The sequence below is a fragment of the Lepidochelys kempii genome, chromosome 5 (assembly GCF_965140285.1).
Source record: "Lepidochelys kempii isolate rLepKem1 chromosome 5, rLepKem1.hap1, whole genome shotgun sequence".
NCBI classification, from domain to species: Eukaryota; Metazoa; Chordata; order Testudines; family Cheloniidae; genus Lepidochelys; species Lepidochelys kempii.
In genome coordinates this window covers 58,829,313-58,856,689 of record NC_136384.1, presented here as the reverse complement: position 1 = coordinate 58,856,689, position 27,377 = coordinate 58,829,313, and positions in this window count along the sequence as shown.

The window sequence follows — 27,377 nt, the reverse complement described above, 5'->3', positions numbered from 1 at the left end:
ACCTGGAGCGACAGTTTGCCTCCTTTGTCTTTTGGTAGGCTTGCCTGAGCTTCTTAATTTTCACATAGCACTGCTTTGCATCCCTGGTGTAGCCTCTCTCCAAAATCACACAGTGCATGGTGGCATATGTATCAGCATTTCTTCTGCTGGTTTGGAGTTCTGCCTGCACAGATTCTTCTCCCACATAGCAATCAGATCCAGTGTCTCCTGTTTGCTCCATGCTGGAGCTCATTTACAATTCTGGGACTGCATGGTCACCTGTTCTGCTGAGCTCACCACGCTGACCAAACAGGAAATTAAATTCAAAAGATCCCAGGGATTTTCCTGTGTACCTTGCTAGTGCAGCAGAGTTGAAAATGCTGTCCAGAGTGGTCACACTGGAGCACTCTGGGATAGCTCCTGGAGGCCAATACCATTGAATTGCACAGCGCTGTGACTACACTACCCCAAATTCGACCCAGGATGGTGGATTTTAGTGCTACTCCCCTCACCAGGGAGGAGTACAGCAGTCAATTTGAAGAACCCTTTAGGTCCACGGAACGGGGTTGTTTGTGTAGATACATTAATTATAAAATTGACCTAACATGGCTAACTTTGACCTAGCCTTTTAGTGTAGATAAGGCCTAAGACAGATGGCTATCCAGCTTCCTTTTGAAAACCTCCAGTGAAGAAGCTTCCACATCCTTCCGAGGCAGTCTGTTCCATTGTCCTACTGCTTGTACAGTTAAGAAGTTTTTCCTGAGATTTAATCTAAACCTGCTATCCTGTAGTTTGAACCCATTGCCTCTTGTCCTACCCCCTGTGGCAAAATAACAACTTTTCTCCATCTATTTTGTGGCAGCTTTTCAAACATCAGAAGACCGCTATCATATCCCCCTCCCTTAATCTCATCTTTTCGAAAGTAAACATATACAGCTCCTTCAGCCTTTGCTCGTGTGGCTTGCCTTCCATCCCTTTGACCATGTTTGTTGCTCACCTCTGGATCCTTTCCAGTTTCTCAACTTCCATTCTATGTTTTGGTGACCAAAATTGGACACAGTACTCCATCTGAGACCTAACCAGTGCTGAGTAGAGCAGTTCTATCACCTCCCATGACTTGCATGCTATGCCTCTGTTAATGCAACCTAAAATTGAATTTGCTTTTCCGCAACAGCATCATACTGCTGACTCATGGTGATGCTGTGATCCACCACAACTCCCAGATCCTTTTTAGCAGTGCTGCTGCGAAGCCAGTTTTCCCCCATTCTGTATTTGGGGATTTGTTTTTTCTTCCCTCAGTGTAGCACCTTACATTTGTCTTTGTTGAATTTCATTTTGCTGTCTATGGTCTAGTTCTCTCAATTTATCAAGGTCCCTCTGAATTTTAGCTCAATCTTCTGAAGTATTGGGAACTCCACCAGCTTTGTATCATATGCAAACTTGATCAGTATGCTCTCTACACCTACATCCAGGCCATTAATAAAGATGTTAAACAACACTGAACCCAGAACAGATCCCTGTGGAACCCTACAACCTCCCTCCAATTTGACATCATTCCATTAATAGTTATTCTGTGTTTGAGGTTGTTGTTTAATCAATTATGTGTCAATTTAATGGTAGTTATGTCAAGCCTGCATAAGCTCCAGCTTATCAGAATGCCATGTGGGACTGTGTCAAAAGCCTTGCTGAAGTCCAGGTATATTATATCCACTGCACTCCCCCATCCATCAAATCAGTTGTTCTAGTGGCTTCCCAATTATCAAAGTCAGACTGACTGATCTATAGTTTCCTGGCTCCTCCTTTTCCCCCTTTTTAAAGTTGGGTACTACATTAGTCCTGCTCCAGTCTTCTGGGACCTCTCCTGTTATCTATGAGTTTGTAAATATCATCCAGTCACATTATTTGTTTGTGAGAAGAATGAAGCAAAGTAGGCATTGAGCAGCTCTGCCTTCCTATCATCTTGCCAGCTCACCGTCTCCATTGAGGGCCGGACCCACACCGTCCTTGGTCTTTCTTTGATGTCTGACCCATTTAAAGAATCCCTTCCTGTCGTCTCTAAAATTTCTTTCCAGCTGTAACTCTTTCTTTACCTTGTATTCCCATGTATACTTCCTTTGTGACATGCGCCTCCTTCCATTTCCTGTATGTATCCCTTTTGGTGTTTAGATAGCTAAAAATCTCCTTGTGCAGCCAAATTGGCTCCAGTGGCTCTTCTTATCTTTTCCAACAGTAATAGTGGAACATTTTTATTTCATGTGACTCACATTGCAGTGACTGTGATAGTTACAGTACACAGACGTGAAAGGAGAAAGAAAGTGAAAGTTTAAGGTCAAGGCACCTACTGCTGCTCTTCTCATATGGTACATACTGGGGGGTTCCCATTCTTGACTCCCCAAAGTGCACAGCAGCAGATTCTGCTGTCAAAAAAGTGAAGGAGCAGAGTAAGAGTGAGTTAAAGTTTCCCCAAACTCAAGACATGTTCAGACTGTGTTTAGCTGAAGTGAAGAATGAAGGCTCTGATCTTATTTAAAGTGAATCAGTTCCTCTATGCCTATTAACACAACCATTTGAGAAACACTAACAGGAAAAACAATTCTAGTCCCTGAGAAGCTCACTATTAGATACTGGAATGTGTTAGCATGAAATCATCAAGTAATTCACCATACTTCAAAATGGACTTGAGTGAGTAAAATGCAAAAGAAATAGAAAGCTAAACAATAATATCTTTCCTATGTGCTAACATAAAAGATAATGATAAATAGGCATATTCTGGGTGGCTTTTTTTAAATCATGGAGAGAGAAAAAGCTGGGATTTAGCAGAGTATTTGCAACTGTAAAGTTTCTGACAACACTGCCTATGACCATCCATGCAAAGATTTGCAGTAATGCAAACACAGCAGTGACAGAGAAAATAATATGGAAGACTATGAATATGTATTTATTGAAAGCCACCAGCTAAATGCAAAGACTCCAGATCATACAAGGACTGTGAAAATTTTTCAACAGAAAATTTCAATGAAATAAGGTTCATTTTTACAACAGCCACAGAGAGCTCAATCCTACAGCCCTTATTCACAGTTTCAAGGGGAGTTTTACCTGAGCAGTACAGCAGGACCAACACATACTGTGCAGTTTTTCTATTCATTGCATTTAATCTTTTGCTTAACAACTTTCCCCACCTTCATTGATACTCTTCTTTGAATCTCAGGATTGACTTGGGAGAGCTTGATCTTGTTTGTATTTTATGCACATGAAACTATTGATTTCTATGAGATTAACTTCTAGATCAATGAGGATGAGATAGAAAGGCAAACATCATCAGGCAGAACCAGGCCAAAATGTCTAACGCAAGGTAAGATATCTTCGTCTCACTTGAAAGGTGATTTACTTTGTTTTTAATGTACTATGAAAACAAATCAAAGTTAAGGCATGATCGTACATTGGTGAATTTTTAATAAACAGTTCGATAGCTCCTAATTCTTTAGAACTCTACCTGTCTATTATTTTAGTCTCTTATGAAATATGTAATGGTCAATAGCTGATTCCTGACCAATGACATCTAAATTACTATAATGTACAAGTTTTAGTTAGATCATTTCCTAGTGCTCTGAACCACACGCTCTTAAGCACTTTAACCCATGCACTGCTGTTGGACCTTGGGAGAATTCCAGAATCAGTCATAAATATTTTCATCCATGAGGGATGCTTGATTCACCCTTGTGTATGTGGGTTGCAGTACAAACCCTCTATTTTGGGCACATAACTGTGCCAGTTTGGAAGGGATCCACCAAGGGCTCAGTATAGTGAGATGCTGATTGTGCCCTTCAAGGTTCTACAAAGTGGAGTTCAATGGAAGTTGAGTGTGCAGCAGCTCATAGGATCAGGCGCTACATTAGAAAGTAACACAACAAAAATGAAAACTAAGCATGGGGGAAGAAAGGAAACAAAGAAATGCAAGAGAACAAAAGTGCTCGAGGGAGAGTGTTATTTTCAAAGAATTCAGATCAATTCTTGTGCTTCTCTTGGGATCTTTTTCAACTGTTGAGGGAAGCAAGGGGGTTAGTTTAGTAGGGTCAGCTGAGTGAGCTGGAGGGCACGAGGGGCATGCACAGATGTGAAGAGGAGGAGAAAGGCACGTAAGAAAATCCCATTCTAGCATAACAATTCAATTACTAGCTAGTGCACTCTGTACACTGACTATGAGCTGTTCTGTCACTGTGCAGAGTCTAATACTAGAGCTGTATGGAGAAATATAATTCCATTTCATGAAGGATTTTGATATTCTGAAATTTGGTTTCATTTCAGTTCAGAACAAAACCCTAAAATTTTAAAATTCTCTGTAAAAGGGAAAGCCCTGGGGATCCTGACTCTGAGATAGTCCACTCTATGGGCTGCCATGTGGTCCCCCACCTTCAGGTTAGCTGTTGAGGAGCCAAACAGAAACCCTGCCTGGTTTCTGGAGGAACTTCATTGAAATCAACCCATCTCTGCAGAGTGTTACAATTTAGAAGAATCAGCAAATTCTAATAAAAACATGTTTTGTCTCAATTTTTTGACCACCTCTAACTAGCACACAATTTCAGACACAAAAGCTTATGCAAAGTAATGGGGTGATTTATGAAATGATGTAAAGATCCTCTTTGGGGCAGGCTGAGGAATACATATAGGCCTCCAGCAGCAATAGAATACCTTTATTAATATTGTTGGCCAAGCTTGCAAGGCTTTGCACTCAACTTGATGGCATTTCTCTGGTGGATGGGCCACAATAACTTGAACACAACATCCAAAGTTAAAGGGAATGTTCTAGGCATCAATGGACATAACCTTGGTGAAAATCAGAAAACCGGAAGGGAAAAATGGAGGGAAGAGTTCCTGGAGCCCCTAGCATCTGATTAGTGACACAGCAATTCCCACCACTGTTGAAATTGTCTATTAATAAAAGAACTGGTCTATGGCATCCATTAACACCTTTCAACATAACCATATCTCCCACTTTAGCCCTGACAAACCTCCCAATACTGCTGACACCTTGAAAGACAAAGAAAAGATAAAGAAAGAGGGGAAATGAGAATAAGAATGGTGGAGAATACGCATGAGGTGCTGGTGAATTCTTAATAACCTACATCCTGTTTTCTCATAGAGATGGCCCCAGATTACGTCAAATTTGTCCCTGGGGTTCCTATAGGATGCATACGTTGCAAGATTTACTGGTGATGTGCTACCAACATTTTAATGAGGGGTCCCTTGAACATTTTCTACCTCACGTGATGATGCATGCAATGTTGCATGGGTAAAGTAATAGCCCCCCACCACATAAAACCAACAATTCCTTCCCTAACACCATGCTTTTCCATCCCCAGTTGCTGTTGGCAGCTCCCCTACCTGACAGATGTTCTTCACAGTGGTAGTGATGGCAGGTAGATTGTTCTGCGGGCTTTGATTGTGAGGCAGTTTGTCAGATCGAGAATGGGTCTTCTCTGGTTGTTTCTTGTGGAATGGGTCTTCACCAGACTGCTGGAGGTCATTCTAGCTCATGTGAGAAACGGTGATTCCCCCTTTCCCCTTGGAGAAGGCAACCAAGGCTTATTCCTTGTACTAGTTCTTCAAACTCCAGTCTGCGGCAGAATAGAGAGACAAGCTGCAGCAATTGCATTACTCCCCCACAGCACAAAAGCAGCTTGGTCCCACCTCCCCTTCTCCTGACCTTCATGCACTGCTGGAGCAGTCAGTGAAGTGGAAGGGGAATTCAGGGATTATGGGATGTATCTACGTTTACCTAACAGCACTGGTGGGGAAGGAAGGGAGCTCCCCTTGCAGCAGCTGCTGTGGCAGTGGCCTGCACACCTATGCCACAGCATCTGGCTAAATGAGCAACTGCCAACTCAATTCCAGCCTCTGAGAGGATCAAAAACAGGAGAGCTGGCCTAAGTATTTTGGAGAAAGCCCCAAAAACACATTTTTGCCAACCCCACCCCAAGGTAGTCCACTGCTATGATCACCCTGCTTTTCACTTGCCCAGTTATTGGACAGGAAAGCAAGATGATTCCTTGGGATAAACCACAGATTTCACTGAGTCGTTTTACATAAAATGTGTGACAGGTTGCCAGGGTAGCCTTCTGCTGAAGAACCAAAATCCCTGCCACCTGCAGACCTGGAGCCCCGCTGCTTGTTCCTTTTGTGATGTCTTTACATCAGTTTACATTTTCTAGGCTTTCTTCACAAGGAAAAAAGGCTGAAAAAATATTTAAAAATGAAAGTGAGATTCTCCTTCATGTGAGAATCAACAAGGATCTCACAAGAATCCCTACAAGCCTCCTCCTGCTCATCAGGGAGAGCTGCATTTTTAGTTCTTATAGGATCTGCAAGTGCAAATTTTATCTGATGGGACTCCAGAAAGCTGCTTCTTTAACCTTACAAGGAACAAAGAGGATGTGATGGAGGTGGCTAATAAGCAGCCTCTTGTTTTCGTTCATTTTTAGATAAGATATTAAAGATTGAATATGCTAGTACATATCTACTTAATCTTCTCTGTATTGCTGCTTCCTGGTTTGTCTGTTTGGCAATGTTATTTTTTTTAATATTACCATAGCCCTGAGGAGCACTACTCCTGGACCAGAACCCCACTGTGCTTGGAGCTGTACAAACACAGAACAAAAAAATGGTCTCTGCCCCAAAGGGATTACAATCTAAATACAAAACAAGAGAAGCCAGATGGATATAGGCATATGGATGGGGGGAGTACAAGGAAACAGTAAATAGATATTGGTTGGCATAATAGATAGATATATATATAGGCATAATAGATATTGGTAGGCAGTTTTGGTACACCAGTAAGCGCTATGGAATATTTATATCCATTTGTGTGCCAGATTACTGCTTCTAGGATTTCTCACATTACATTGATAATCAAATCAATAGCAAAGTTGAAGTGTTAAAAGTAAGTAGTGTTTCAGTTATCTAGTCACAAAAAAAGACCTAAATAGGTAAAACTTACAATTCACAATTGGGCTGACAGATTTTTGTTGAAACATTTCAAAACAAAAGTCACCTTTGACTGAGACTAAAAGAAAACTTGGAAAGACAGTAACGGAGAGAATAAAAGACAGAGGTTGAGAATGTGCATTCTTTTCACCTCACCTGTAGCACCACTACACTAAACTCAAGAATAGAAAATATCTTTCATTTCCAAGCCATAGACTAGTTTGATGCTTTGGATTAGATTTAGTGTTTTGAAGGTGCCTCTTTATTCTCTTCAGCTGAAGAACATTCCTTTTTTTCTTTAGACATAAAACAGTGAAAAAGACAAGGTGTTGACCAGCCCCATTGCTTTGAGCAGGCTTGTCTGTGCTCACTAAGATGCCAAGCAACTGTCTGCGAAACTATACAGTGATGGATGCTAACAAAGAATCATACACGCTACCCACCAGCCACTGAACACTAAAGTTTTAATTTTGATGTTTTGTTTTTGTGACTTGACACTGTTATTTCTCTGCCCACTGACAAAATCACGGAACTTTTCTTCATAGTGACAGTCTCAAATCATTTCTCTTTCTAATCCCATATAGAAAAGAAGACAGCAGTATTAACTTTTATTTTGGGGGGAGACGGGAAATACAAAAATTAGTCTTCAAGAGATGATGATGATGAAGGATGCACAATGGGTTACAGAGATCTGAGAGAGTAAAGATGGCCAAAAAATCATCAACTGGTCAAGTAATGGCTTTATTTGGTAAGCCAAATTCAACTACTACATTTCAACTGAAAGTCTGGTGGCCAAACATCGGGTGGCCTTATTGGCTTCCACAGACAGAAGCAGCCTTGGTCTGGATATTAACATTCTTCTAGCTATGCCTAGTCTTAAACCAGGCACAACTTGAGAAATTCTGAGATGCTCCAGCATGGTTCATGAGCCAACACATCTTTCCTTTAGACAAGATACATGGGGTTTGAGCAGGCAATGGAAATTTTCCTCCTCCCAGCAGCCCCCTTTACTCCAGACTAAATAAATCATGCAGAGTCACATTTTTATACCTACTTTGTATCGCATCCACCACAGGAAAAGGTGGCTGAAATACCCATATTATATTTGTACCTGGTCATTCCCTCTTTTCCATAGTCTATTCTGCTCTTGCCAGCAAGCTTCAGAATCCAGGGAAGTCTAGCCAAAGTGGTCTTTACACCTCTTGAAGTACGGTCATCTGCCTCCCTCTCCCTTCAGGGAACTGCTTGGTTTATTTCAGTGACAGTTATGTTTCAACACTACAATTGGATTCTTCCCGCAGTAGTCAGAAGTATTAACAGACTGGACTTACCTTACACTCTGTTTGCAGCTCATGTGTGTTTTTTCACTCTCTGACCATCCTCCACACTCCTAAACTTTGATGATATTTAAGCATCTTCAAGTAAAAGTGCATAGTGACTGTTTCAACACAGTCTTTTTTCTATGCTGTACTGGACATTACCAGGTAGGTGGATGGAAAGGCATAGGTAGGTCTCAGGTCTTCCTTCTGTTCAGTAGCACTGACAAGTTAAAGGATAAATTTCATTATTTTACATTTCAGGAGACCATTTTATAATCCTAGCTGCCAACAATTTCGAATCCTATCAGGTGTGATTTTTTTTTTTTAGCATTAAGAATGCCTGTTTTGTTTCAGTCACAAAGTACAATTGTTTCTCTCCAAGAATAATCCTATTCAATCATACTTTCAATTCTATGGAGCCAAAGCTTTATTTATATTAAAGAAAAGAAATCAAGCTATGCATTGGTTAGATGTAGTTTATTTCTCTTAAGCCACATGTAGGAAATTCCAGATACATAGCTCTTTATATGGGGGGTAATTTGTCACACATGCGTAATGACCTTTAAAAAAAGGAGATGACACCAACGCCACAGCTAATTGGTTGGGTAGAAGTACTAAAGGCCCAACCTTACTATACTATCAGACAATGGACAGGTCACAAGTTCCCATAAACCAAAGAATTTTTTTATGAATAAATTATTCATGGTGAATTATTGACAAAGTTCCACTGGGATCATAAAAGAGATCTTTCCAGATGTGTCCTCTCATAGTTTTTCAGCGGTAGGGGGGAGTCTTATATAAATTATGTTTCTGTCAGAACATCCTCTGTTAAAAGAGTGTTCAACTCTTTTTATAGTAACACAAGCTACTCATTAAAAGTGTATACAGTGAAAAGCCAACAGTGCTAATCACACCTTCTTGAAGCAAATTCATCATACAAATCACTGAAATCTTATTTGTTCTGCTGAAGCAGGGAACCATATGTTAAACCAGCAGTACCTTTCTCTTCCATTGCCCCTTAAAACTTGAGGGCCCTTCCTGACTACTCCACTCCACTTCTTGAGGGCCCTTCCTGACTACTCCACTGTCCCCCCTAAACACCAATGGCCTGTCTTCCTTCTCCTCCACTAACATAACCACATGCCCCAACTACCCTCCTTCCTGCTCCCTTTCCTCTGCCTCTAGGTATAGATTTTAAATAAAGAAACAGAAAACAAAAAATTAAAAAGGCAATTTAAGGTTAGTACACTCTGTTTATTTTACTTATATTTTCTTTGATTTCTTGGCAGGAAGCCAGGGGCCTAATGGGAGTGGGAGGCTACTTTAAGCCCTGTGAGGAGGGGTAAATGATCTGGCCAATTTCAGCCAGAGAAAAAATTGGGAGGTTGAAATTTTGGAGTCGATTATGGCCTAAGGTGGCCATACCAGCATTTTGTTTGAAATGAAAAAAACACCATCCAAAAGCTACCAAGGCCTGATATTGCAAGGTGCAGAGCATCCTCGACTGCCATGGTCTTCAATGAGTGTAAAAGGTGCTCAGCACCTCAAAGGACCAGGCTCTAACTATAGAAACACTGTGCCTGCCTTGCATGCACTGGTTGAAATATTAAACATGCTTCTGAAGTTGCTTGGAGAAAGAGACTCTGATGAGTATTTACTGGAATTCAGTAAGATTTAGTAATATTGGCAGAGACCAACAATGGGTCAAAGCCCTAAAGGGGATTTTTTATAAAAAAGTTATATGAATGTGAAAAAAAGGATTTACTGTTCAGCAGCAAGCTTAAATATAGATGTAATCACCAGCAATGTTAAAAGGTCTAGTTCCAATATATTCTTCACAAATTTCACTGATTAGTAGCTGATTGAAAAATGGGAATTTGTTACAACAAAAAAATTCACTTTTTTGAAAGAATTTTAATCCTGACTTGGATGAAATGTCAAAAGCCATGAAATATTTCCCTGGAAAGAATTTAAATACAAATTTTGCTTCAAGACAGAATTTTCAGACTTCCTGGATGCTTGCCTTAGACTTAGAGAGCCTAGCCATGCAACCCCCCCCTCCCCCACCAAGCTCCGAAGGAAAGCTCCAAAGCTCCAGAGGAGGAGAGCCAGGGTACTCTGCCTCCACTCTTCTCCTCAAGCTCAGGAGCCCAAGATGCAGAATACCCAGGGCTTGCTGGGTCCAAGAGCTGGGGAGGAATGTAGAGGTGGAACACCTAAGACTTTCTGGCTCTCTGTCTCCCAGGCCTGGTGAGAGCCTGGGGATCTCGGCCTGGCAGCCCTCCAGGATAGCTTTTGTCAATTTCACTGTCAGAAAGTGAAACTGACAAGAGCCTCTGAGGCAGACAGTTGGGAGCCACCATTTCAATTTTCCTGATGGAAAAATCAAAATTGTTTAGCAAAAGTGAAATTCTCTCACCGAAAGATTTGATTTTGAAAAAAGGATTCGGGGGGGGGGGAAGGGGGGTGTCAGAAAAATCATTCCAACAAAAATTTTTGACCACCTCTACAGCTTGATTCTCAGAACCTAGGTAGATTTTGCAGGTCTGACAATCAGACAAACCATCTTTTTACTTCTCAAGTGATCACACTTGATCTGGAAGTCACTGAGGCCGCGAAGTAACATGCATTTTTACAGTCAGTTTTCAGATCAAAGCCACACTTTAAATGATTGGGACTCTATCTGTTATAGCATAATGAAACACAAAAGGGGAGGAACAAAGGGAAAAGAAAGTCCATAACATAATATCAAAGTCTTACTTTTGTCTCCTTTCTTCTGCCGTGTCTCATGTTCAAAACCATACAGCCAGTTCAAAACCTCTAGCCCATTCCTCAGACTTTGTTTGTTCTCCAGTTCCTATCCAGCCATTAGATATCACCAGCCTTCCAAAAAGAAAAAACTACAAACCTATCAGGGACCATATAAATGGGCATGCTAGCACAATCACACCACAAACACGCCCAACAACATTCCCTCAAAAAATCCATGTCAGCAGCCAGTGAAACAACTCTCTGTTCCATGATGTCCCATGTCCCATGATGTCCCATGATTTAACTGGGAATTGGTCCTGCTTCGAGCAGGGGGTTGGACTAGATGACCTTCTGGGGTCCCTTCCAACCCTGATATTCTGTGGTTCTATGATTCTGTGATGAATTCTTTCCTGGTTTGTCACCACAGACACCACCCTCTTTCACAAATAGTTGAAAAACTATATAACCTAATTCATACTTGGGCCTAAATACATATCAGCTGGTTGAAAAATTATGTAAATTCTAGCCTAAAAGGGTTTGTTTGGGACACATTTCTGTAGCAAATCACCACCAGGCCCTTCTTGCCACCTTTCCCTTTCTGCTCCTACCTGGCCTCCAGAAGCCCCCTTATTTCTTGAATAACCATGCATTGTTCCCGTGCCCATTGGACTTTTGGGATGAGGGAAATGACTACAATTCAGACATCAGGAAACATCAGAATTCAGGAAATGTAAGCTAGAATGTGGAGGTATATGACATGTCACAGACATTTTGGGGAGGTCTTCTGTGGATGGACAGGATAGTCTAATGGTTAGAGTAAGGGACTGGGAGTCATAAAAGACCAATAACTTGTTTCTGACTGGCACTGATTCAGTTTGTGACTTTGGAAAAAAATTACTCTCTCTCTCTCTCTGTGCTTCTGTTTTCCAATCTGTAAAATGCAGCGAATACTTACCTACCTTTGTAAAGTACTTTAAGTTCCTTGAATGAAAAATACTATAGAAAAGTACAAGGTAGTATTTTTCAAGTCCGAAAAAGTCCTGTTACATCAGGGCCTCGTGTACGCTTAGCACAGGATTCAATGTTGGTTTTCAGAAACAAAATTTTCCTTTTATTCCTTTGTGAAGGTGAAGCCAATATTAATATTTGGCTTTCTCATAGCAACTTCTACTATGTATTACACACTATACTGCTATATTAGCATTTATACAGACCTTTAAGATCCAGCTCAATGCTGTTGAAACTTTACTTGAACAGTTGCTCTCTGCCAATTCATGTGCTATTTTTATATATTAATATATTGTATTAGGTTCCTTGCTTAAATGATGGTAAGTTTAATTATGTTAATCCTAGGCTGTGCATTAACTGAATTGCTTCTTGACCCAGGTTAGCAGAAACATGCTATACGTCAAGTAAATAATGTGGAAACAAAGCTTTTTCTTATAGGCTTAATGCTAAAACCTTCCTCCGAATCACAATTTCTTTAGATCATATTCCAGCTCTACCCTCCTCATATAAGGCATAAGCGATACGTACAGCTATGAAAAAAATGTTCAGCCCGCTAAAAATCTGTTATATCCATGGGTTCAAAAGAACTTGTAGAGTTTTTATTTTTTTTCGGCATTGCGGAAGTTAACAATTAGATCTCTCTAGAAGTTACATATTACTCCTCTACACTCCATTCTGTTCTTACTTACACCGATGTAAACTTGGGGTAACTCCAGTGACTTCCATGGAATTATTTCAAATTTATACAGGTATGAACTAGACCAGAATCTGGCTTATACATTTAACAAAATAATGCGTACTTGTGAAAATCTGAACTCAAATTTTCTGGCAACCTGTTCTGTTTTCTGTAGTTATCTGGTTCTGAATTCTGCAGCCAATGCTATAGCAACTTTGAGTAAATAAAAAGAAAAACAGAGCTTATTCAGAGAATGAAATACAAAAATAAATGATAGTCAGTATAATACTAGCTGGGCCAAATTCTGCTCTGAGTTATCACAATGTAAGAACAGGATTCTGCTGTTTGTATTTATTTTACAATTAAATCAAATTTATTTTAGGCTGCCTTGAAATTTCCCAATTTTCAGAGTACCACTTTTGTAATGAAAATGTACAACTGCATCGTAGGGGATATCAGCATGGACACTAAACGTGTAACTGCTTCGTAAGTGTCATTTGGGGCTTTAGGACATTCCTCTTAGTTTGGATTTCAGTACTGTGAAGAGACTTTTTCATTCCCACTAGTGTAGGCAGGGTTGCATGTAACTCAATTTTTGGTGGGAGACTGGGTCAGAGAGAATATTTGAAATCAGGAGTTTGATTGGAACCAGAAGTTGAACTGCACAGGTGAAAAAGTAAATTCTGACCCCAAAACCAAGCTCAGCCCATTTAATATAGAAAAAAAAATTCTATTCACAAGTTTTCATTGTATCACCATACCTTCTTTATTCTTTCATCAGCAGTGAAACAATTAACACCACTCACATATCATTAGACTTCAGACAGCCAGACGCAATATGTTGGGGAAAGATGTGAACTGCTCTATTTATCAAAACTGAGTGTTAACTCTGAAGTGTAATGGTGACTATTCATAAATTAATACTGTTACCTGTTTCCACTGCTGTTCAAATCTAGCAAAAATAAGGAGGAATATATGTATAATGAATACTTGTACAACCTACTCAGTGGTATCTCACTTTGGCATCACAAGTAATGGAGTTTAGATGATCACCAAAAAACATTTTTTCCTTTGAATGCCAAGCTCCTCTCATTAGCAAGCCAACACTAATATTGCTCCGATACCTACCACTATATCTAGCAACAATTATTTCAGCTAAAATGATCAGATGTTAGAGAGTCAACAATACTCACATATGAAATGACATCAGCTGGCCTTGGAATTAGCACACTATTGAGATAAATGGAGACCTCTCCGAGCTATTGTTTCAGACTGTTTGCAAAACCCTGTAAAACAACAGTCAGTCTGGAAGATTTCCTTTGCAATCAAATGAATAATTCTGTTTTTTTTTTAATGAAAACTTTGATTCAGCCACACAACTCTGTAGAAGCTGGTGAATTCTAAGGCAAATTCTGTGCGTAGAAAATACGGTGCCCTGACAGGAACCTTCAAAAATGATTTTCTGAAGACCATTGGTGGTTTCATGCAAATGATAAGTTGATGAAGATTGTAACATATTTATCATTCTGATCTTTTTAAAATCAATTGCATGTCTAGGACACCAGTTATATTTGCACGCTGAAGATGGATATTTTAGAGAGAATGTAGCTTTTTATTTGCACAAGTACCAGTTTTTGTGCAAAATGTATGGTATGAATATACAACTACAGTACTTGCTTATACTCATGCATTTATATCTTGAAGATGCAACTCAGACACTTTTTAAATTTACAGCTTAATTCTACTTTCAGTTACACTGACGTAAATCCAGAACTGCCCTGCTGCTTTCAGAAGAGTGTTGCCAGATTTACTTCTAAGTAAGAGTAGAAACTGGGTCCAAGCTTACAAATAATGTATCATGAAACCCATGTTAGCAACTTAGACTAAAAGGGAGAGTTTTGATTTTGAAGAATTTGCATGTGCACCTTTTCAGTAAAACAAGATACTTATTCATGTGGCATGCTCGTCCTTTGGAACTTCACCCAAAATTCAATAGTTAAATATTATGGTCAGATAAGCCACTGGCCCTCACTTTTATATGTTAAGAAATAGGCAATATTTCAAATATATAATTTAATTTATTGTGTCTAGATCACTATTTCACAAACACTGCAATCACACATCTCTAATAAGGAGTTATTTGGTTATGCACGGTAACATTTATCAACCACAGATTCAAACAGTCAGCTGGTGGTTTCTGCTGTTATCTTAAGTCTCTTAAGTCTTCCATAATTTTGTGCACTTGGCCAGATTTCATCCTATACAGTCAGAATATAAGGGAAAGAAACCATAAAATTGTTCATCTTCCTCAGATGGCTCAACCAAATTTGCTTATTTGAAATAACCCAGCCATCTCAGCTTGACCTCAATTTAGAGGCCAAAGAAACATTAACACCATGCGAAAATGCACAGGACCAAATAACGGTGACCTCAGGACAAAAAAAGTTAGCATTGTAAAGCACACACTTTCACTCAGCCATTTAGCCGAACGAGAATTCATGTAATAATTTTTACATTGATTTCATATACACTTTATTTGATACAAGTACAAAAAATAAAGTTACAACATATGCAAATAGAATTTTTTTAAAAGAAAAAATGGACCTTGATTTCATATACTTCCCTTAAATTAGAAAAATGCTGTACATATGAAACTAAGCTATTTTATACCAGGAGTCACCAGACTAGGAATTTCACAATAAGCATGATCTCACAGTTACAGCCTGTCAGTGAACTGTAATTTTAGTATTATTATAATAATAATGTAAAAAGACAGATTATATTTATGTATCAATTATTAATTATTTAACTTTTAAAACTAGCATTCGATATTTATAATCTTAATATGCTCACAAAATGTCCTTAATATTAAATGGGAAAATTATATGATTATTAAATATGGTATAACAGAAGCAGTGTTTCACTGGCTGTTTACAGTGGATCACTAGTGCCCCCTTCTGATATGAAGTGTGAAGAAATATTATCAAAGAGTTTTATACAGCTTACTTTACAGTATGTCCTTAAGCACAGCTATTTGTGGTCAGATTTGCATTATTTTCCTCTTACTTTTAATATTAAAAATACCTTTTTTAAAAGATAGATAAAATAACTAAATCCTAAGTCACCTGAGTCTGATCTCTGAATGGCCATCAACTATCAACGCCAATGGGAATAATTCTGTCACAGTCAAAAAAGCAAACAGGGTGTCAAAAAATGGGACAGAACAAATACATTGACTTCTCTGTCTGAATAGCATTTTGTACTCTCAACCTTATGCAGTGTTTAAAAGCATGACATAGTTATTTATATTTAATTTCAAAGTAATGGTAAAATCATGGTAAAACAAAAATAATTTTAAAAAGGAAATTGTTTAAAAAATATTTAGGAAGTCTGCTTTTGACAAAATCTGACTAAAAAGTTTTTGTTGGAGGATAATATTAACTGTGTATTATTTGATAGTATACAATGTTGTAGTTGTCAGATGTTTAGTATTTCTTAAACAGAGGAAATAATGTGTATAGTCATCATAAAATTTAAAAAAATATTGAAACCTTATTCCTTTGTTGCTACAGTTATTGCTCCAGAATATTTAAATCACATGGCTACATTTAAAAGAAAGAAAAAATATTTAAATTGTGACAATTTACCAAGAATAGATTCAATGACAGTTGCATTGGAGAAAACTCAGAAGTAGTGGATTATTATAGTGGATACATCAGCAATAGAAATCATGTAATATTTAAAGGTTTTCTTATGGTTTAAAATAAAAAGAGGGATCTGCTAAATTTATTGAACATGACCACTTGCACTCCAGCCACATTACTCCTAGCTCTATACATCCTGATTAATTCCAAATTATCCCTGTTTTTGGAGAATTTTTGTTTCTGATAGACTGGCTCTCAGTAAGAATGAATTTTAAGAATGAATGTCTACCACTCTGTTTTGAAATTATTGTCCAGTACAGTATAATTGTTTTGCAATAAAAATCACTGTTTCACTGAATTTTTCAACAATCTTATATATATTCATGTAAACATATTTCCTTGATTAACACTTAATGCATAACCCACCCAAACTCAAAGATGCTCCAAGGTGCAGCAAATAATTGGACATTTAGGAATCACATCACAGCCAATAGACAGAATTGTACAGTGGGGCCGTGGAGCACTAGCAGGTGGCGAGATGCCTCACTGAACTCCTGACACTGAAGAGTGTGTTAGGAGTGTATTCTACCTACCATAGATGTGCTGTAGGGTGGTGGGAGGATGAGGCTCTGTGTACACTCATAACACAGAACATGATTTTGCCCTGGACAATTTAGTTCCATAACTTGGAGACACTCTGCTGGCCAACATACAACAAACCAGATTCCGAGAAGAGTACCAGACAGGAGACTTATGTTTCAGTATGTGCTGGGCCTGCTTCTGATCTTATTATGCAGATTACATGCCAGTGTAACTCCACTGACTTCAGAGTTATTCCTGACTTCCACTAGTGAGAGTGACAGACTTAGGCTTGTACTTTGCTTACAGTTTGACTCACAGCTTACTTACTTTCAGCAAAAATGTAGTCACTATGTTTTCCAACATGTTTAATTGTCATCTTTTGCTTGACCCATTTTCTGTCAAATCAGTGTGGCTGTAAAAAGTAATAGAAATGTGCATGTGAGAGGAAAAAAGGAAGATAGCTGAATTTTTTTTAATGTAGAATTTTATGCCACAATAAGGGCAGGGGCTTCCTATTATCACCTCATCCTGCTTCAGGCACTCAAATCCTTCCTCATCTGCACAGCTGCAGTTTTTAGCAACACTATACCTGAGGTGGCATCTTTTACTTGCCACTAAATTTCCAAACATTCAGGAGAAAGTTGGGCCTGCTGCGGAAAGCCAAATCCAAAAATCTCCCCTGAATCTGCATGACTGGAGAGCTCTTGCAAATAAGCACTACAATGGCTTCTCCTGTTCCTTTATTCCCTGAATTTGGTTCAGATTCCCCAACACCTTCCCCCCATACACACCCCAAAGACTTAGACCTAGCAATTACCCAAGCCCTGGAGTAAGTCCCTCCCAGTGGCCAGCCTGACATACAGATAGGAATATTTGTCATAGACAATTCCAAAGAGTAAGAACTTTGCTCCTGTCTCAGAACCAATGTCCAGCAGTGCTGCTGCATGGCTCTTTCCCTTCTTCCCCTCACCATCTCTATTTTTGCACAGCTTGAAGGTTCCTTTTCTCTCCACAAACTGAAACTCTCCACAACTTTATGCGGGAGGGGAGGAGTGCTTCCCTACCACCCCCTCTCCGCTCCTCCCATTACAGGGCTGGAAGAATTTAGCAGCAGCAAGCTAGGGAGAAGTGTATTTGTAAGACAGAATTTTGACCAAAAGAACAGCTGGCTTGGTGAACAAGGAAAGGGGTGGTGTATGGGAAGGGGGCAGGAATGTGGGGGAAACAATTTGGGTGGGGGTTGGGAACCTAATGTGTTTTATGAGAAAAACCACCTTAGCAAGGTTCAAATTCACTTTCACCTAGTAATCCTAGCTGCCAGCTCTCTTCCTCCCTGAACGTTGGCTGTGAACATTGGTCCTCTACAAGAGCTTAAAAGGATGTTCTGGGAATGCTGAAAGTACCTGAACATGCATCAGTTATAATGCTAATGTTTCAAGCTCAAATGCCACTCAATGGCCTCTTTTAGTGACTGGCACTGTAATTCCAGGAGTTGGAGGTTATGAACAGAAATGCAGCCTGGTTGTCGGCTGACAACAGTTAATTTTCAGGCAGAGTGTTTTAGAGGAAATGGGTGCCCAAGTCTCCTTGGCAGCTTTGAAAAAACCTCAACCTCAGTTCCTGCAGTCTGTCTCTGGTGTCGTCCTTCCAACTCCATCTCCTTTATGGCTAACCTCCAATGTTACAGTTCTTTTTCTTTCTTTGGCTGGGGTAGAGCAGCAGCAACAATTTCACCTGAAGTTCACTGAGCCAAATGGCTACATCAGGAGCAGCAGAATTTATTTCAGTGATGCCTCCTTCATATCTATAAACTCAATCAGCAACTCAACAATGTTACAGTACAATAGGAAGAACAGTCTAGTCAGCTCCGTGCTCATACCTGCAGTGCTGTGGTAGTGACTGGCTGACAAACTACTATAATACTACAGCAAAGATAATCACTCTTACTGTTTTGAATGGAGAGAACTTTTTGGAGTACACTTTAACATGATTTAAAAAACAAAGCAGAATGCTAGATAAAATAGCTATACGGTGCATAAAGCAGTCTTTTGCTTGAAGAGTCTGTATAGATTATACATTATTTTGCAGTTAGAAATGTGCAGCTGACTTACTATCATGTACGCATGTGTGTGTATATGCCTGTGTGTGAAGTCTAGAGAGATTGTTCCATGTTAACGAGAGCCAAGGAATTCCTCTAGCAGCATCGTGCATAAGTGATAATCACATAATTTACAGCTGACCAGGGGCAGGTTTAACTTGCACGTCATTCTCAAAATTGCATGTTTTTTCCTTTTCTTTGCGAGAGAGAGAGAGAGAATAGCTATAATTGTGCTCTTTTTTACAGGTTTCATTCCATTTTGTACGTTCACTACCCTTTTTAAAGAATGGATTTGCACCCTTCTGAAAAACTATTGGTGGAATGCATGTTATTTCCTTAATGGAAGAATACTTGATTTTGCAGAACTAAAATGATAATGCTTCCGAATGTCTCCCTCAAATGCATTACATGAAATTCTAGGATATGTAGCCTGAAAATTACAGCAGATCATGACACTAGAGTCCAAATACTCCATTCAAGTAAAACTGCAGAGAAGGGAAAGTGTTAAGAACAGCTGCTCCCAGGCTGCTTTTATAACTGTTTGTTGTGCAAGACAATACTCGCCCCACCATTGTAAATAAGGGGATGTTACAAGATAGCTGCCTCGTCTTTTTCTGTGCCCCCTCCAACCAAGGTTTCACAGGTTTCCTACAATTTTTTTCCTACCACACAAAGTAGTAAATGGGTAAACATTTTAATACCAGCTATCTACTCAAAAAATCTCAGCCATTTAATATAGCAAGTAATTTAACACAGCAGTAACTAATGCTTTTTCTAAACCCAAAGCTTGTCATTGTGCAAGGTCTAGTTTGATTTGAATTCTGGATGAAGTTCTCATTTTGCTTTAATCTATCAAGCTGTATGGGAACTGCTTCAGAAACAGTTACCCTCCAGTAGGTCTAAGTCTAGGTGTAATCATAAGATGCAATATCTCCTACAGTCTTTACAATATAAAATATGTAACTATCAACACCTGGATAAAATGCCATGATCTGAGATTTTGGTTTAAATCAAAATCAATAACTCAAAGTATCATGATATCAGCACAGACAAGTATAGTGAAGTACAGTAAATCACTATTCAGTATTGGCTTCAAGGAAAGGACCAGTGTTCTACTAACCCAAAAACTGAATGACCACAATCTTCCCTTTTCTATTCCTCTCCCCATCCCAACCAAAAGGATCCCATATAAATTCACTAAACAAAGAAAATGTGGGAAACTGCTTTGTTGTGGTATATGTATATGGCCAGCACATAATTAACAGAGGGTTGAATCCTTCGTGCATCTCCAGAACAGCAACAGTATGATAAAAAAAAAATTGAAATCCCCCAACATCTGGATTCTTCTTCCCTGTATTCTGTCCCAGACCATTACTTTTATGAATTACCAGAAGCAGAAAAGAAGCCCTTTGCAATGGTTATAAGTGTAAGCTCCATTTTAAAATAATATGATTACATCTCAATTTTAGTTAAAACTGATAAAGATGCAAAAACTTGCCTGGTGACATAATATTTGAAATAATAAATCACTCTTCAGGAATGATATTTCTCTAACTCAAATAACAAACTACATCTTTAAATTTGTACATTCTATTAGTTACTCCTGTTATTTCTTTTATTACTAAATTAATCTTGGGAGGTCTCTGTTAGCATTTCTATCCTGATGTGGGGTGGAAAAAGAAGCTTGCATGCTGTGATAGTGACTGCTCCTTGAAAACAATAATTAGCTGGTGAAAAGCACACCAGACAGTGTCAAAAGCCACAAAATCCCAGTCTCCAGTTTGATCAGCTCGTTGATAGGATATGCAAATACTTGTTCAGAAACAGAGAAGCAGCAGCGATATGGATCTGCATGTTTGTACGGTCAGTTTAAATGCAAGAAAAATAAGTTTCAGAGTAACAGCCGTGTTAGTCTGTATTCGCAAAAAGAAAAGGAGGACTTGTGGCACCTTAGAGACTAACCAATTTATTTGAGCATGAGCTTTCGTGAGCTACAGCTCACTTCATCGGATGCATACCGTGGAAACTGCAGCAGACTTTATTTATACACAGAGAATATGAAACAATACCTCCTCCCACCCCACTGTCCTGCTGGTAATAGCTTATCTAAAGTGATCATCAGGTGGGCCATTTCCAGCAAAAATCCAGGTTTTCTCACCCTCCACCCCCCCACACAAATTCACTCTCCTGCTGGTGATAGCCCATCCAAAGTGACAACTCTTTACACAATGTGCATGATAATCAAGTCGGGCTATTTCCTGCACAAATCCAGGTTTTCTCACATCCCCCCCGCCCCCATACACACACAAACTCACTGTCCTGCTGGTAATAGCTCATCCAAACTGACCACTCTCCAAGTTTAAATCCAAGTTAAACCAGAACATCTGGGGGGGGGGGGGAGAAGGAAAAAACAAGAGGAAATATAAGAAAAATAAGATGATCATCAAATTAAAAAAAAGTGACTCCTCACTCCACAAATCTCTTAGTCGTTAGCACTTAGGGGAAGTGATCTATTGCTCTAAACAATGTCTTAACAAGGCTGTATCATGTGATTTTGAGTAGAAAAAAGAAAAAAATACAGGCTAAAATTAAAACACCAATTTAAAAAAAAAATCTCCCCAACATCTCTTGACCTAGTGATGTATAAAAATTGGGGTTTGATGGCATAGTTCCTAATTCCTGCTGCCTGACAGGGCTTTAAGAAAATCCAAATACCACGATAATTATTTCTTATTAGTTACAGACAGTATATTCTGAACTTTAAAAGAAATATACAGTCCCTGCTGCTATGATCTTATATCTAAATTAGAAATAGCCAGTGCAGATCAGATATATAAAACACAGGATGTAGGTCAAACTTCAGGTGTTGTTTGACTTTTTTTAAAAAAAATTCTATTTTCTATACTTAGTGAGTTATCACTGAAAGGTTCCCTAGAAGGTATGTGTTTTGTGGAGAAACCAGATCAAGACTAAGGTCTTTGTGGCAGGGACCACCTGGGTTTGTATAGCACCAGCACAATGGAGTCTTTGTCCATGTTAGGGCTACTAGGTGCTACCACAATACAAATAATAACTGAATGAGAGGGTTATTTGGTGACTAAGAATAGGGTGGGAGTTGCACACATTGGACGAATCATAGAAAATAGTTCTCCAATAATTTATAGTTGTGTCTCTACAAACACAGAAGCATAAAAAGGCTAATGGGTAAGTTGGCTTTTCTGACTACCCAGCTGCCTTCAACGTCATGGCAGCCACCATCTTGAATACTGTACGTCTGTGGTTTCAATGAGAAACAAAAAAAGTTATGCTAGTCTAAGGTCACTTCCTTGTAGAAATAAAGCAGCATCTAGATTCAATTTTTTATATAAATCATCCTGAAATTTCTACATAGGCATGAATACACCAATGAAAATACAAAAACTAACCCAAATATTCTCCCAAATCTTGGAACAAATGTGGTGTGTCTTCTTGCTTTTGACACAACAATCATAATATCCAGGAACCATGCACACAATGGGGAGGCCAAATAACAGCATTTACTGAATATACACAACATGCAAGGACTAGCTATGTACACAGACTCCTGCTTTGCTTGAGTTCTGGAAGTTTCTAAAACATAGAACACAGTGAGCAGCAGTAGAGGACTCTCAAAGTATTTAAAGGGATACTACCCTATTTATAAACTACTGAATACAAATAAAAAACTATGGGGTTCAAAAGCCTCTGCGTTTTCTGTTTCTAGTTAGAAACGTGCCAAAATATGACAAGAAAAGTTGTTCTTGTGTATTTCCAGCCCAACTGGAAGCAGAAATTCATACAGAAAAGCTTGAGAGTCTGTAGAATGAAGAAGTTCGGAGAAAGTTTGATTAATCAGTCAACTTCTAGAGCCTTTTTTGACGTAAGCCAAGCTTTAAAATGTTTCAAGGTGCACCCATTGCTACTTTCTACCATAAGGGTGGGTTCCAAAAATTCTTTAGTCTACATAACTATTCCGGAGTATGATTCATCTGCATATTTTCTCATCACAATTTTAAAGTATAATCCAATTATTGTATTTGTAAATACAGTGTTATAGATGGCAGCAGAATCCACCTAAAAATAGGTAGTGACCAACAGAAAGCTATATCCATTTCACATTTCTTCTCAAAAATAGGATAATAAGCCCAATCCTTCATTCAAAGTCAATGGGAGTTTTGCCAATGAATACACTGATTAAATTAAGAGTTTTTGAAAAATACTTCTGCAATAATTGGCTTAAAGGTGAGATCTAGTTTCTGCAGCTAGTATCTAAGAACAAGGCCTATGAACAATTACATGTGAACATCAATTTTTCATTCTTTTAAAAAATACTATTAATTCTGAAGTAGAATATTTCAATTACAGCACTTCATGTCTTCCAACTCAAGAACATTAAGCAAAACAGAAAGGTTACCTGGTTAAGTTACAGAAACTCTGGGAATGCATCAAATCTAACTCCAGATTGTAATTACTTCTAGCTAATTGGAGAAGAAAATTTTAAACTTACATTGAGAACATACAATTATAATATTCCAAAAATGTCTCTTGGTTTTTAAATGTGGCATATTATTCAGCTTGGGTCCTTTGATGTGTATTTTTCCCCTCAATCCATGCTTCAACAATTCTGTCATACAGAGAACTGAAAATTAAGTTATTCTCACCAGCAATACTCCCCCACAAAGAATCTATCAATCCATAGATATAAACCTCAGAACAATTCCTACTAGGTTTCTCATGCAAATACTGCAGAAAAACTTACAAGAGCACTTTAAGATATTGAGAACCCTTCAATACAACCCAGTATAATAACTTTTACTTGCTAATTTCTATGGGTCAGTTGCAAAGGAATAGACCTGTCAATCTTTTTCAGATGTAGCAGAATTTGTCTGTCTACAAACAGGGATACTTTGTTGTTGCCATAGAGACTAATCCTCCACTTTCCTTCTGTTGACACAGCTAGTCACAGTCTAAACTACCTGATCACACTTTTAATAGGCAGCTGACTGGAGTACCATAAAATGCCCAAATCAAGTTTGCAACATTTGAGGCATCTACTGTTGCTAAAAAAAAAAAAAAAAAAAAAAAAGCTTGTGTTCAAATAGTTCTACTGTACTTGTTCTCTTATAAAAAAGTAGAATGTACAGCAATACCAACTATTTAATAGTTACTTTGCTCGAGTTCCAAGATAATTATATTATTCTAACGAATGACTATAACGAGAGAAAATGTTATTTTAAACTTTTTTTGTACTATGGGTATGAATTTCTCCTAAGCACTAATGGATTAAACATATAAAATATTACCACAACCACCTGGAAAATTTTCTCTGCTTTTCACAGAATACAGTAATGTAAATTATGTCATTTTCTAATTTTCTACTTTTAAAGCCTAGCGAGAAACTGAATCTGCAGGCAAATCATCCTCTGTAATGTACTGATGTTCTGAGCAATGTAATTATTGACTGGGTGACTCAGAACTTTCTGATGTTTGCTTCGAATAAACATCCTAAAGCTCCAAGCTTATCCAAAGCCTATTCAAACTGCTTTGGTTTAGAAATCATCTTGGATACTCCACAGCAGCCTTTAAAAAAAGAAAGGTTTCAAATACTTTGTTGGTTTGGTCAGGTTACATTCATCCTGAGAATAGCTTTACTAACAATTCTACTTTTACTTGCAATTCTATTCCTTTGATAAAAAAAGAAAAAGGGAAAAAGATATGGAATACCACCACCAAAGTTAAACCAACATTTTGTTTTTCAGGCCTCAAAGAGAGTCTGACTAGGAGTTTTAATGATAAATCCAGTTTCTTATTTTATCCAAATTGCTCTTCATATCACACATAGTAATTCTGCTCTTGCCCTTCTTGTATTCCATCTCTGACTTTTGCTTCACTCTAAAGTACTAATGCTCTTGCCATTTCCTGCTTATAGAAAATGAAAACTCTATTGGTAATTTCCACTAGCTATTGTGCTCTCCTTTTACATATAATATGAAAAGTTTGTTGTGACTCCTTCAATTAAGAAGAAAATTTGATGACTATCATTAATTACGTCAGTGGAAATCATAAATCATCACTGAGCGCTGCAATTAATTATTTTTAAGTCATGTGAAGAAAACTGACAGGCACAAGATAAATCTACAGACCTTTCAGATCACAGTGAAATGGGAGAGAAAATGGAGAAAAAGAAAAGATGCAACACAATCAGAAGCAGTTTATGAATAAAATTCACTTTTTTTTCCTGTTTTAGCAGTGTTAATAGGGGTACTATAGCTGCACAGTATTTATTAAAGGTCTGAGGTTTTTCCACTATAAAGCCTGGTTTTGAGGGGTTTACAGCTCCGGCATTTTTATTTGCATCATGCTGAAACTAATTGGAACATAGCTTCTCAGCCTACATGATTTTTTTTCCCAGACCAGCCCCTAAAACAAGTTAAGCATGTGTTTAGTTCAAAAGGACAAAAATGTCACTTTTTAGGGGTTAGTTGTCAGTGCAATATATGGTTGCTAACAAAACAGTGTTTTAAACAATAATGGAATTATTTCACTTGGAAAAGTGGCTACTGTGAAAGCACCATAGCAACTTTCAAGAATTATTTTTCACTGTGTATCATTCAAATATTGCAAATTGATTTCATTCTGGTATGTCGTTGCTCTAATATTGGGGCCTTAGATCTTGTATGAATGCATGGAGCAGTCAAGTCAATAGCACATATTGTATTCTTCCACTGAAAATTCTGATAAATAGGACACCATGTCCATGTTTTGAATGTCATGTGTTATTTTTATTTTCACAAATAAAAATATATGGCTACTTCTTTTACACAAAACACACACATGTACATAGCTATATCATCAGTCATGGAAGTCAAATCCTATTGGGGAAAATAGAAAAGAGATTTGCCAGAGTTTATGCAAGAGTAAAAGTATAATTAGGCTGGCCAAAAAAGAATGTGAAGAGCAACATATAAAGGGCACAAAAACTTACAGCATGTTTTTTAAGTACATCAGAAGTAGAAAGCATGCCCAACAGTCAGTGGGGCCACTCGACGATGGAGTTGCTAAAGGAACGCTCAAGGAAGACAAGGCCACTGCGAAGAAGCTAAATTAATTCTTTGTATCAGTCTTCACTGCAGAGGATGTGAGAGAGATTCCCCACAACCGTGACATTCTTTTTAGGTGACAGATTTGAGGAACTGTTCCAGATTGAGGTGTCAATAGGAGGTGGTTTGGAACAAACTAATAAGTTAAACAGTAATAAGTCACCAGGACCAAACAGTATTTACCCAAGAGCTCTGAAGGAACTCACATATGAAATCACTAACTGTGGCACATAACATCTCTCTTAAAAAAGCCTCTGTACCAGATGACTGGAGGATAGCTAATGTAACACCAAATATTTTAAAAAGGCTCCAGAGATGATCCTGGCAATTACAGGCCTGTATGCCTAATTTCAGTACCAGGCAAATTGATTGAAACTATAGTAAAGAGCAGAATTATCAGACAAAATGATGAACACAATATTGGGGGTGGAGTCAACACAGCGTTTGAAAAGGGAAATCATGCCTCACCAACCTTTTAGAATTCTGAGGGGGATCAACAAACATGTAAACAAGGGTGATCCAGTGGATATAGACTACTGGGACTTTCAGAAACCCTTTGACAAGGTCCCCTACTGAAGGCTTTTAAGCGAAGTAAACAGTCACTGGATAAGAGGAAAGGTCCTCTACTGGATCAGTAGATGGTTAAAAGATAGGAAGCAAATGGTGGGAATAAACTGTTAGTTTTCCACAGTGGAGAGACATAAGTAGCACGGTCCCTCAACAATCTGTACTGGGACCAGTGATGTTCAACATATTTATAAAGCATCTGGAAAAAGAGGTAAACAGTGAGGTGGCAAAGTTTGAAGACAATACAAAATTATTCAAGATAGTTTAGTCCAAAGCTGGGAAGAGTTACAATGCAATCTAACAAAACTAGGTAATTGGGCAAGAAAATGGCACATGAAATTAAATGTTGATAAATGCAAAGTAATGCATCTTGTAAAACATTGTCCCAACTACACATACAAAATGATGGGGTTAAAATTAGCTGTTACCACTCAAGAAAGATCTTGGAATCATTGCGAATAGTTCTCTGAAAACATGCCAATGTGCAGCACCATTCTAAAAAAAGCTAACAGGAGGTTAGCAACCATTGGGAAAGTGACAGATAAGACGACAGAAAACATCATAATGCCACTATATAAATCCATGGTACGCCCACACCTGGAATACAACATGCAGTTCTGGCCACCCCATCTCAGAAAAAGATATATTAGACCT